We start from the raw sequence: 14,177 nt of genomic DNA, 5'->3' as shown, positions 1-14,177 counted from the left end.
AGAAGAAGGATGAGGGAAGGAAGAAGGGGGAGAAGAAGGGTGAGGGAAGGAAGTGGGAAACAAGAGAGGGTGTGAGCCAAGAAAGGAAAGAAGAGAGGGAGAAAAGGGAGAGGGACAGAAGGAAGGAAGGAAAAAAGGAAAGAAGGGAGGAAGGAAGGAGCTAAGAAAGGAAAAAAGAAGGGAGAGGGAAGGAGGGAAATAAAAAGGGAGGGAAGGAAAGAAAAGCTCAGTTTATTTTTTTAAGGGAGGGTTTTTGTTGGTCTCATGGTTGAGGTAAACGCTGTTGCTTTTTTACAATATAATATATTAATTATAAATAAAGTTTAGGGATTTAAACTGAAAGAGCATGGCAGAGCCCATTCTTCTTATAAATAACTATGGTCAAGAACTTCAGCTGAAGTCAAGAGCTGGGAACAAGGGAAAGCTCTACTGCCACAAACCCAGAATCTAGAGAAAACTATGAGTCTAGTGGAGTGTTGTCTGGCAGACACAATGAGACAAGTTCAGTGTGATGCCATTATCAGAATTAATGGCCCTATAGTTTTGGCAGCATAAGTTGTTCCTCCACATATACACTCTTTTTGCATGTGTCATTTAGATGTATTACCTTGCCATACCTTGTCCCCATAGAGAGAGAGAATATGTCAAAGTTTATAGGAAAAATGTTTTATTGCACTTTGGCATGTTAGTACAATCCTGTATTCTCCAATGCTGGGTAGCCTGAGGCTATCAGATTGCTTGAGTTTGGAGTTTAAGCTTTAGTTGGGCTAAAGTCACTCAGGTGTCCACACTAAATCCAGTACTAATATGGTGAGCTCCAAAAACAGTGACCATCAAGCTCCCCAAGGAGGGACAAACTAACCCAGGTTGGAAAAACAGAGTAGATTAAAGCTTCAATGTTAATCACTATTGGGATCAGTTGTGAGTGGCTGCTACCCTTCTGACTTGGGCAAAATAGGGAGACAGACCCTCAAAACAAACAAAATGGAAAATGTTTTATCACTACTTTTCTTATACCATTTCATTACATATTTTTGCTTTGAACTACTTGTATCTTCTGGCTGAAGATTAAAACTAAATACATCAGTAGGGATTTGTGACTTATTGTTAAAAGTTAATGCTGACTCACAGTGTACCATAAACTTAAGCCTAGAGTAACCATCTTTGGGGCAGCTACTCATCTTCCTGAGTTCAAATCCAGTTTCAAACACTTACTAGCTGTGTGACCCTGGGCAAGTTGCTTAGCCCCCTTTGCCTCAATTTCTTCACCTGTAAAATGAGCTGGATAAGGAAATGGCAAACCACTCCAATATCTTTGCCAAGAAAACACCAAATGGGATCATAAAGAGTCAGACACAATTCTACAACAACAAAAACCTCCTTTGAGGGACCCACCTTGTGAGTTGGTGGGGAGGGAGAGTGGTATGACCCAGATGCTACAATGATAATAATGAACATATAGGTTTTCAAAGTACTTTACATACATCATCTTATTTGATCCTCACAGAAGGCTTGTGAAGTAGGTTTAATGTCCTAGATTTGGAGTCAGAAGACCTGGGTTCAAATATTAACTCTGCTACTTACTACTTGTATATAAGGGGGTAACTGATGGTGCAGTGAATGGAATGAGTCAGAAAGACCTGTGTTCAAATTTGATCTCAGACACTTATCAGCTATGTAACTCTGGGCAAGTCACTTAACCTCTGTCTGCCCCACTTTCCATATCCATAAAACGAGGATAATAATAGTACCTATCATGAAGGGGTTATTGTGAGGATTAAATGAGGTAATATTTATAAAAGAAGCACTTTGCCCAGTTCCTGGAATATGTTAGATGCTTTATTCCCTTTTTTCCTTTCCCTTTCTCTTGAGCAAGTCGCTTGGCCTCTCTGGGCATTACTTTGCTCTTCTATAAAATTAGGCAATTGAACAGGATAACCTTTGAGATTTGTTTCACTTCTAAATCTATGATTATATGATTGTATTACCCCATTTTACTGGTGAAAAATCTGAAGCTCAAATCTTTGACAGTTACACTGTGAACTAAATAAACTTTTGTGACCTGACCTAAAAAACTAATCACCACGTATAACATAATTTCTGTTGGAAAAAGAATCTTTAGTTCCAATGACTGATTTCCAAATAAATTTTTTAAACTTACATTGAGGGATACCTATAACCCAGCTATAACGGTGGTAAAACAACAGTCTGTGAAATGACCTTTATTTTTTCATTGGAGATACATTTAGAAAGAAAATAAGTCTCTCAATGAACTGAGCATAGAATTTTTGGTTAGGAATGTATTCAAATCACAGCCAGTTTCTTCAAGTCCCATGCTCCCTCAGATATTCTCATATACCAACAATTTCCATTTCCTCTGGAAAGATCTCCTTGATAACTGCTAAAAATGCTTCACTTCAAGGCCATTGTTATAATAAGTGTAATATTAGTACAAGATGATAGAACAAAATAAATGCTTAAAAACTGACTCCCCATCTGTGATTTATGTATCACTCTGTATAACTTGTGCTAATGTATGAAGGTGGGAAAGGGAAACTGGATTAGGGAACCAAGCAGTAGTTTAGTTTGGCTAAATGATAAGTTAACAAGAGGATTAGTGTGCAATGAGGCTCAAAATGCTGACTGAAGCCGAGATGCCAGGGTAGTGAATTTATATTTTATCTTAGAGGAAGTAGGGAAGAGAGGAGTGACATGGTCAGACCTGCATTTCAAGAAGATTATTTTGACATTTATGTAAAGGATGAATTAGAGAGGGGAGAAACACCTAACTATGTTAATGGCTAAGAATCCAAAGATGAAAAATGACACTTTTTCTACCCTCGGAAAAGTTATAGTTTCTTTCTATCTACTGGCTCCCTATTTATCTGCTGCCTATAAAAATTTCCTTATCTCCACTATCTATAAAAAAAGATACAAAAAAAACCACCCCAACCTTCCTTGGTCTATCCATCTAAGACAGCCACATTTCTCTCCCTCTCACACCCCCATTGGCTAAATTCCTAAAGAAAGCCATCTACAATCAGTACTTCTATTTCTGCTCTCCCTTTCTTCTAAATCCTCTGCAATCTGACTTCCAACTTCATCATTCAACAGAAAGTACCTTTTCTAAAGTATAAATAATCTTTTTTTTTTCTTTTTGGAGGGGGGAAGGCAGGGCAGTTGGGGTTGAGACTTGCCCAAGGTCACACAGCTAGTAAGTGTTAAGTGTCTGAGGCTGGATTTGAACTCAGGTCCTCCTGACTCCAGGGCTGGTGTTCTATTCACTGCACCACCTAACAGCCCCTCAATGATCTTTTAATTGTCAAATCTAATGGCCTTTTCTTAATTCTGATTTTCCTTACCATCTCTGTCACACTTGATATAGTTGAACTCCTACTCTGTCCTTTCTATATTTTTGTGATACTGCTCTCTTCTCCTATGTTATCGGTGGATCTTTCTCCAGGTCAAACCTACTAACCCTGAATTGTCCCTGAGTCTTTATTCTGGATCCCCTTCTCTTTTGCTCTGTCATTTTGTTTGTCAAGTTCATCAATTCTCATGGGTCTAATTATCATCTTTAGGTAGAGGGTCCTAGATCTTTATATTTGATCCTAGATCTCTTTCCCGAATTACATTTCTGCATTATCAACTGCCTTTTGATCATATTGGTCTTAGAAATTTCAAACTCAACATATCCGCAACAGAATTAATTCTGTTCCCCTTCCCTAAAACTCTCCTTTCTGAAATTCTCTGTCAACTATCTAGGCTACCACTATCCTCAAAGTCACCTAGATATGCAACCTCAGTGTCCTCTATGTAGTCAATCCATTTTATTTTTACAGCATCTCTCATTCATATACATCCTCTTCTCTCTACCCACAGACACCATCTTCCCTTAAGTACTCCTTACTTCTTGCCAGGACTATGGCAGTACCCTTCTAAGTGGTCTCCCTACTTCATCTGTCTCCATTCCAATTCATCCTTCACACTATTACCAAAGGAATTTCCCTAAAGCATAAGTCTGACCCTGTCATCCCAGTTACCTGCTTGGTCAGATATACAATCTTCTGATGAGCATTTAAAGTTCTTTGTTCTCTGTCCCCTTTCTTGCTTTCCAGCCTCCTTACACTTTACTCTACCCCACCCCCACCCCCTACACACCTCTAAAATCCAACTCTCTAGACTACTTTCGCTTTCTCAAACAAGGAATCTCTGATCTCTCTGCCTTTGTACTGTTTGTTCCCATTGTTTGGAATGCTCTGCCCCACCTAACATCCATCTCTTAGCTTCTTTGGCTTCCTTCAATCCTACATTCTTCAGGAAATTTTTTTTCTGATTCCTGGAGCTACTAATTTAGATTATCTTCACCTCTTCTGCATATATCTTGTTTGCTCTTAGTTATTTGCATGTTGTCCCCTCCATTAGAGTGTATGCTCTTTGAGGGCAGGAACTATTTTTTGCTTATCTTTGTAAACCCAATGATTAGTACAGTGCTTAGTACTCAATAAATACTCATTGAATAGCTAATATGAAAATGTTCTGCATAATTTCACAGGTACAACTGATATCATATTGTTTGCTTTCTCAATGGGTGTGTGGGGCTGGAAGAAGGGAGAGAATTTGGTATTCATTTTTTTTAAGAATGCTAAAAATAAATGATACAATTTAAAATGTTATTGATGACTGACAGGTTACTTAGAGAGGGATTGGAAAATAATATATAATTATATTTATTCAGATAGATATAATACAAGGTAGAATGTGATAAGGAGATAGGGAGAAAGGAGACACCTCCATACAAATTGCTCTACAAAAATTTGAGTGTGGTAAAGGGAAGGTAGGATGATCAGAGAAGGCTTCATGGAAGAAGTTATACTTCCAGTGGACTTAAAAGGAAAGAAAGCTTTTAACAGATAGAGAAGTATGGGTTCTAATCATGGGCAACTAGTCTTTCAAAACCAATGAATACAAGAAAGGGCAGGATGAGATCAGATTATACCCCTTTATACCTTTATACACCAGGTCTACAACTTCATTGTCTTCCATTTATCCAATCTATTGATAAATCTTGTCATTTTTACTTTTACAATGTCTCTCATACACATCATTTTTTTCTGTACTCATGCAGATGCCACTCTCCATTAAGCCCTATCATTACCTCTTGCCATGACTATTGTAATAGGAGTATAATGTGAAATAAGGCACAAAATGGGTATAAGTCATATTCTGGAGGGTCATAAATGCAAGTACTTTGCCTTTTATCTTGCGGACAATAAGCAGCTATGGAACTTTTTGAGCAGCAGACTGATAAGGTCATTTTTTTTTTTGCATTGGGAAATTTATTTTGGTAACTATGTGGAGAATTGCTTAGAGAAGGGTGGAAGGAAGGGAGACTAGTTTGGAGGTTACTACAGTATTTCAAGAGCAAAGTTGTAAAGGTCTGAGGTATGGTGGCAGCAGTGAAAATGGAGAAAAGGGATAGATTCAAGAGAAATTCTAGAGATAGAATCAACTGACTTTGAAAATGGATGGGATATGGAAGGTGAAGAAGAAAAAAAGAGTAAAAAATGACTCCAATGTTTGAATCTTGAGAGTGGCTAGGAGGATGGTGTGCCTTCAACAGAAATTGAGAATTTAGGAGGATTAGGCTTAAGGGGAAGATGATTTCAGTTTGGGTATGTTGTAATCTAGATGGCATCTAGATTCTCCCCCTGGATTATAATCTATTTAAATGTAGGTGGCCTACTTCATACATACTCTAAAAATCTCCATAAAACTATGTGTTACTGTGGCCATAGATTAAAGGATCAGCTCAAGTCCTTCCTCCTTTTCTTAACCATTCTAGCCCTTAAGTCTGAATTCATAGTATGGATTCTTTATACCATTCATTTGGGATTTAGTAATCAGTAATACCTCTGTTAATGAATTGACTAGATTCCAATCATACAATTTATTGCTAGAAACCCTGCTACCAGAGTTAGAAATGATATAGGAGATACTGGGACTCATTATAAGATGCAAATTCCCTACCTGCTATACCCACCCTGGGATGTAATACTCCCACCTTCCTTGATATTCCAGTGAGACAGGTTGTAGTTCTTTAGCTGATCTCCCATTTCTCTGAGACAGAAAGGTCACATATGCCCATGGACTGGGTAATAGTAATAACTCATATATTATGCAGTACTTTAAGGTTTATAGAATACTTTCCTCACAAGTCTGTGAAACAGGTAAGGAAAGCATTATTAGCCCCATTTTCCAGATGAGGAATTTGAAACACAGCAGCTTCCAAGAATATTGCCTTTTCTCTCACTGAACCTCACCTCAACCCTTGAAAAGCTAGTAACCAAGATAGCCTCATTCTCCTTAGCTACCTCACCCCTAAGGCAGCACAAGTGAGACAGGAAATTTCCCATTCTGTTCAGAATCATAGAATCTCAGAATGAGAAAGGACCTCAAAGACCGCCTAGTAATAGTTGATACCCACAGAAGAATTCCCTCTACAACATTCCTAACAAGTTATTATATAGCTTTTGCCTAAAAACATTTATTAAGGAGGAGCCTAATATTTCCCAAAGTGGTCCATTTCATTTTTAGATATCCCAAATTGTGAGGAAGCTATTTCTTATAGCAAACCTAAATTTTCTTCTTGGATCTTCCACTTACTACTTTTTTTTTTTTAAGCAATCAGGGTTAAATAACTTGCTCAAGGTTACACGGACAGTTATTTCTGGGTGTGGTGCTAAGTATCTGAGCCCATATTTGATCCCCCGGTCATCCCGACACTGAAGCCAGTGCCCTAACTTGCTGAGCCACCTGGCCGCCTCTCCACTTACTACTTTTAATTCTGCCTTCTGGTTCAAGAAGACTAAGTCTACCCGCTCACATTGTGGCAGTTCTCCAAATGCTTGAAGATAGGAATCTTGTTTCCTTTTAGTTTTCTCTTATTTAGATTAGATATTCCCTTTTGCCTCAGTTCATCTTCATATGACATGAAGTCAGGACTCTTCATCATCACAGTAACTCTTATTTAAATATCCACCAGCTTATTAATGTCCTTCAAATGAAGTACTCAGAATTAAATACGATGCTCAAATGTGGTCTCACCAGGGTGGACTGCCATGTTTTTTTAAAAATAATATGCCTTTCCTAAAGTAATTTAAGATTACAATTTTTTGGACTACCTTATCACACTATTGACTCATCCCGAGTTTATAGTCATTACATATCTCAAACTTTTTTCAGGTGAACCACTGCTGAAACATGAGTTCCCCATCTAACCTCTGTAATGTTAATATTTTGAATCCAAGTTTTAGTCTTTACATTTATTCCTACTGATTTTTCTCTTTATTAGATTATGCCCAATGTTTTAGTTTGTTGCTATCTTCCTATATTCTAATTGTTATCCACTGTGTTAAGTATTCCTCCTACCTTTATGTCAAGTTTGGTTAAGTAGGCAAATTATGTCTTTAGACATATCATTGATAAAAATGTTACATAGTGCAGGGCCAAGAATATAGATCTCTGAAGAATTCTACTATAGACCTTCTTTTCAGGTGTTAATAGAATGTTAATGAATATTCTTAATAGCTATGTGGTACAGTGGATAGAGCGCTGGTCCTGGAGTCAGCATGACATCTTCCTGAGTTCAAATCTGGCCTCAGACCCTTACTAACTATGTGACCCTGGGCAAGTCACTTAAGTTTGTTTGCTTCAGTTTCCTCATCTATAAAATGAACTGGAGAAGGAAATAGCAAACCACTCCAGTATCTTTGCCAAGAAGACCCCAAATGGAGTCATGAAGAGTTAGGATTGAAATGAATGAAGAACAACAAACAAGAATGATTTTTCTTTTGGTCTATCATTCAACCAGTTTCACATGCGACTCCACACAAGTCAATTATCATCTAATCCATATCACGCTGCCAATGCTATATTTTTAAGTCTTTGATCTCAGATATTTTGTTAATTTAGGGGATACTATATTGTCATGTACTATCTTGTACCATTGTCTTATAATTTAACTCTGTTGTTTAGTGTTTAGTCACATCTGACTCTGTGATCCCATGTAGGGTTTTATGGCAAAGATACTGGAGTGGTTTGCCATTTCCTTCTCCAGCACATTTTACAGATGAGGAACCGAGGCAAACAGGGTTAAGTGACTTGCCAAGGATCACACAGCTAGTAAGTGTGCAAGGTGGATTTGAACTCAGGTCTTCCTGACTCCAAGGCCACTTAGCCATATTGAACTGCACAGTTGTATGTTTCTTTTCTTTTTCAGTTCTTAACTTCTTGGGGACAGAAGTCATGTCTTATACTTTATAATCTATACTCTTCACAATGCTATTCACATAGTAAACTTTCCATAAATATTTGTTTAATAATGAACAATAAATTTTGTGGATGGACAGAACATATGTAATTTGTCCCTTCCTGATCGACCATTTAAAGATGATCCTGTTGAGGGAACATAAAGGAAATAGCATGTTTATGGGGATAAAGTCCTTAAAGATAACAAGTGTTTTAGAGGATTTGGAATTCAAAGTGATTTTGATAAATTAGTTATTGGTAATAATTCAACAAATATTTATTAAACACCTACCAAGTTCAAAACATTGTATTGGACTGTGGCTACAAAGACAAGAAAATAAAACAGGCCCTGATTTAACAAGCTTTCATTCTACTCAGGGGACAGAGTTGGGGTGATACAATGTGTACACTAAATAATACGGGTAAGGAGAGAACAAGCATTTATTAGGAACCTATAAAGTGTCAGGCACTTTACAAATATTATCTCATTTGATTCTCACGACAACCCTGGGAGGTAGATGCTATTTATATGTCCATTTTACAGTTGAAAAAACTAAGACAGACATAAATTACTTGCCCAGGGTCACACAACCAGTAAGTACTGAGGCCACATTTCAACTCAGGTTTTCTTGACTTCAGGCACAATTCTCTACCTACTGCACCACCTAACTGTCTCTAAAAGGTAAATGTCTCTCTCTCTCTCTCTCTCCATCTCCCCCCTCTCCCTCTCCCTCTTCCTTTCCCTCCCTCTCTCTCCCTCCCCCTCTCCCCTCTCTCCCTCTTCCTCTCCCTCCTCCCTCTTCCTACCCCTCCCTTCTCCCCCCCCAAATACAAAGTAATTTCAGGATGGGGAAAGCACTAACAGCAGGGAGGATCAAGAAAGGCCTCATGTATGCAGGCATATGAATACATATGTGAATGTGTGTATATACGTTTACAGGTATGCACAGATAGATGGCACGGGACCAATTTAACAGGAAGGGATGATACTTAAAAGGTGAAATTAAGAGGTGAGAGGAATATAATGAGAGGAGATGGGGAGAGACAGAATGGGGCAACTATCTCATACAGAAGAGGCAAGGGAAAATGGTTACAATGGAGGGGAAGAATAGGAAGGCAAAAGGGAATGGGTCAACCTTATTCCTATTGAATCTGGCTTGAGGAGGGAGGGAAATACACACTAAATAGGGGATCTCACCCTCCAGGAGAATAGGGGGGAAGGGGATGTGAGGGGGGATGATGGAAGGGAGAGCAGGCTGGGGGAGAGGGAAGTTGGAAGCACCCACTTTTGAAAAGGGACAGGATCAAAATAGAGAATAGAACAAGTGGGAGGTGGGATAGGAGGGAGGGAAATATAGTCAGTCTTTTACAATACATCTACTATGTTATTGTTTTGCATTAGCCGCACATGTACAACCTATACTGAACTGCTTGTCTCCCCAGTGGGGGTGGGTGGCAGGGGGGGAAGGGAATGAATCTGGAATTGAAAGTTTTAAAATCAAATATTCAAATATATATATATGTGTGTGTATATATATATATACTATTATTAATACCATCTTACATGTTATTAAGAAAAAAAAAGATATACAGGCACTGAGGCATAGAGATCCACTGGAAAAGTTGAAACAGGTATGGGAGAAAATATGGGAGAGAGCAGATTGGAGGTGGGGATATCCTGTGGGACTGCTGTTTTGGGGGGATGGGTGGGGGAGAAAATTTGTAACTCAAAATCTGGCAGAAACGAATGATGTAAATCAGAAGTTAATAAAGCATTATAAAAAAAAAGAAAGGCCTCATGTAATAGATAGCACGTGAGTTAAGTATTGAAGGAAGTTGGGAATTCTAAGAAGCAAAAGTAAGAAGGGTGTTTGTTCCTTCTGAGAATGGAAGAGACTTTGGAAAGAATTTGAAAAAGAAGATGTAATGTCATATATAGGAAAAAGCAAATGGGCCAAGTTACCTGGACCAGAGAATATGTGAAGAGGGGCAATATGAAATAAGTCTAAAAAGGAAGGTTGATGCCAGATTGTACAGGCTTTAATGTCAACCAGAGAAGTTTGCATTTTATTCTAGAGGCAATAGGGAACCTCCAAAAATTCTAGAGTTGCAGAATATTTTAGCAAGATTGTTTTGGTAGTTATGTGGAGGATGGACTGGAGAAGGGAAAGATTTGAGGCAAGGAGACCAGTTAGGAAGCTATTGTGTACATATCTATCTATATCTATATCTATACCATCTATATCTATGTACGTATGTAGATGTATAATTATTTACTTAGAATAATCTTCCCTTTCCTCCAAACACATATACAAATATAAAGGAATTGGAAGAACTAGGTAGATACCAGGATAGAATAATATTTAGAGCACAGACTGGATTTTTGAAGGTATTATTATTATCCTTTGGAAGCACAGTAAATAAAGGTAAATCTTTTATGGCATTTTAAAAGTTAGCATTATATTCAAATGTATTATTAGGAATAGAACATGGATGAATTATAAAGCTGTCTTCTTACTATACTGTTAGGCTTTTATCCAGCATCCAGTTTTGTTATACATATTTTAAAAGGAATTTTAATTAGGTAAAACAACAAATTAAATTTTAATATGATGCTATGATTTGTCCTATAAAGAAGGAAGCTATGGTTGGCCTACCAACACTCTTTAAGTTTTTGAATGTTATATGAGGAATTCAAATCCACAAGCATTTAATAAGGGCTTACTATGTGCAGGGCATGGTGGTCAGCACAGGGAATAGAACAACAAACTAAAACAGTCCCTGACTTCAAGGGGCTTGCATTCTACTGAGGGATACAACATTTAGATGGATAAATAAATAATATACCATTTAAGGAAAAGAAAGCATGCTCTTTAAAACCATCAACTTTCCATCTGGGAAGTTAGGAAACACTCAGAAAGTGTTTGCTATTGAGTAGGAGACCCAAAACTGATTTAAATTACAGTAAGAAAAGCTCTAAATAAGAGAAGGAAACACTGACTATGAGTAGTTAAAACAGGTATGGAATCAAGTTCAGTGGAGAATTTGAAAAATGGGATAATTATCTGATTAAAGCAGCAGAATCCTCCAAAAAGATCTCTTGAGACATCTTTTTGAACTTGGCCAATATGGGAATTTATTTTGTTTATTATGATTTTTTTTCCTTTTTAGGGGGATAGTGAAGGGAGGAGGGAGGAAAAAATGCTTGATCATCAATTTTTTAAATTAAAAAACCAAAAAGATCTCTTGAACACCCTTCTTATATTGTGGTTTTTACAGAAAATATAGAGCAGTGATTTATCTTCAACCTTCTAACAGTAGACTCTGTTGACCCTAGTAGTGATTCTTTAACAACTTATGTGGATGGGAAATCTGCATTTGCATCACCAGCTAACATTTATTGATTCATACAGTGCCCAGAGGCTGCTACTAACCCTAATGTCTGATTCAATTAGTCCACTTGGTTAGGATATAGTCCTAATAAGGTCAAGGTCACAGGTTCAATACCATTTTGGGATTCAAATGTGAACAAAAACTGTGGCTCATAGCCTCAAAGTAAATTTCCCAAACCCAGCTAGCATCCTTGCAAATATCTGTTTTAATCAGAACTGGAAGCAAGACAGTGGATAACTTAGTGTAAACCTCATCATTACAGGAAAGACAGCTTAAAGGTCAGCCGCATCCTCTTTCTATATGAAAGAAAACATTTGTCTGTTACGAAATGAGTTAAGGAGGCAAAAAAAAAAAAGTTAAAGGGAGAAGAATCAGAAAATTTAAATCCCCTAAATTACCTTGGGGGAATTCTGCTATATAATGGGTTTTTTGAAATAATTCAGCATTTGTTTTCATTTTTTGGATTTTTCTCTTTGGCACATCTTTTTTTTTTTTCTTTTTGGAGGGCAATTGGGGTTAAGTGACTTGCCCAATGTCACAGGCCTATTTTTTGTGTTAAGTGTCTGAGGCCAAATCCGAACCCAGGTCCTCCTGACTTCAGTACCAGTGCTTTATTTACTGCACCACCTAACCGCCCCTTTTGTCATGGTACTTCCTAGTCTAGCATAGTGTTTTTGTGTTCTGCTGTTGGGTGAGGGTTAGACCCAGCTCATTCTTTTTTGTCATGTTATCAATATCCATCTTCTATATAAATGTAGCAAATGTGTCCATTTAAGATCAGACACTAATTGAATCTTAGAGAATTTGAAACATAAGACCCCTAAGGGAGTTTTGTGTGAAAGGGTTGGACAGAGAGTCGCATGTAACAAGAGTCTAGGCTGACATGGGATGGTTTTCCAGGTTGCTCTTCTCATCCTCTTTTTAATGCATTTGACTGTGTGATCAAGGAAATAACAGCACTTTTCACCAGCAACTTTACCTTGCAAATGATCAAGTGCTTTGATCTATGGGGCAGACCTCGAAAGGGAGTGAAGAAATAGGACATGATACCCATCTTAGAATGATCCAATCTAAGAGCTAGAAAGGATCTTAGGGATTATTTAATCCACTTTCATCATTCTAACTGAGACCGAAATAAGTGACATGTCTTACCCAAAATCACACAGGTAAAGCACTGGACTTACAGTCAGAAAGATCTTCCTTTAAATTCTGTTTCAAACCTTTTATTAGCTGTGTGACTTCAGGCAAATCATTTACCCTTTCTCAGCCTTAGTTTCTTTAGTATAAAATGAGGATAATAAAAGTAGTTATTTCATTGGGTTATTATGATCAAATGAGAAAATGTATATAAAGAGTTTCGCAAATTCAACATAAATAGGAGCTATAATAACTAAGATTTTTTTGGTCCCCAAATTCAGCAATGAGTACTTTGGCCTTGATATATAACACTCACAAGAGGATTATGATCTATCTAGTTGGAAGCAGTCATGAAACATATAAACCAATTAGAGAGCAGCAGTATAAAGACAGTGACACAATATTCAACTGAATTTAATGAAATGTCAAAATATATGGCATCCACCTAATAAGAACAATTGTGCTATAATATTCACATGAATGAAAGAATAGCAGCACAAACTAGAATAGTATGGAATGTAAATGTCATTCAATGCTTTGCAATGCATGATGGGATAGGAATGGTAAAGAAGATGAGACAAAGGGATGGGGGTGGGGCAATAGATGGAGGAAGAAGACCACCTAAAAACTTGCCTAAATATTTTGCTCGGGCTAGTATCTTCATTCTCGGGGATCACACCTATCAGAATATCACTTATACGGTAGTCATTCTAATTCAAGTCAACATCACCTGTAGTCTGGACTATTTGCAATAGCCTTTTAACAGATCCGCCTACCCCATCTTTCCCGTGTCCAATCCGTCTTTCCAACAGCTGCCAAGTGATTTTCTAAAGTATCGGTCCGATAATGTTGCTGTCCTGCTCAATAAACTCCAGTGGCTCCTTATTACCTCTAGGATCAAGGACTCCTCTATATGGCATTCAAATCACTTCTTAACCTGCTCACAACTTCTGTTTCCAAGCTTATTATATGGTATTCCCCTTCAAGAAATGTCCAGTCATCACTCAAACTGGCCTTACTTTTTCCTCACCTGCCCTCTTTATGATTGGAATGTAATACAGCTTCTTAGAATCCCGGGTTTCATTGAAAACTTAGGCGAAGAGCCACACTTCCTACTGAAGCCTTTCCTGACCCTCTCCACCTCCTCCATTGCTACTGCTTCCCCCAACCCGGGAAAAAACTCTCTGTTTCTGTCTCTACGTTGCCTCCCCTTACAGAATGTAAGCTTCTCGAGGATGAGGATTGTTTTCATTTCTGTCTTTATATCCCCAGCACTTAGCACAGAGCCCAGCACACAGTGGGTGTTTAATATAGACTTGTTGATTTCTGACTAACAG

The sequence above is a fragment of the Petaurus breviceps genome, unplaced genomic scaffold (genome assembly GCF_028583685.1).
Source record: "Petaurus breviceps papuanus isolate PSGF00001 unplaced genomic scaffold, PetGlider_PUasm1.0 37, whole genome shotgun sequence".
Classification (NCBI taxonomy): Eukaryota; Metazoa; Chordata; class Mammalia; order Diprotodontia; family Petauridae; genus Petaurus; species Petaurus breviceps.
The sequence above is the reverse complement of the archived record's forward strand: the minus strand, read 5'-3'. Positions refer to the sequence as shown.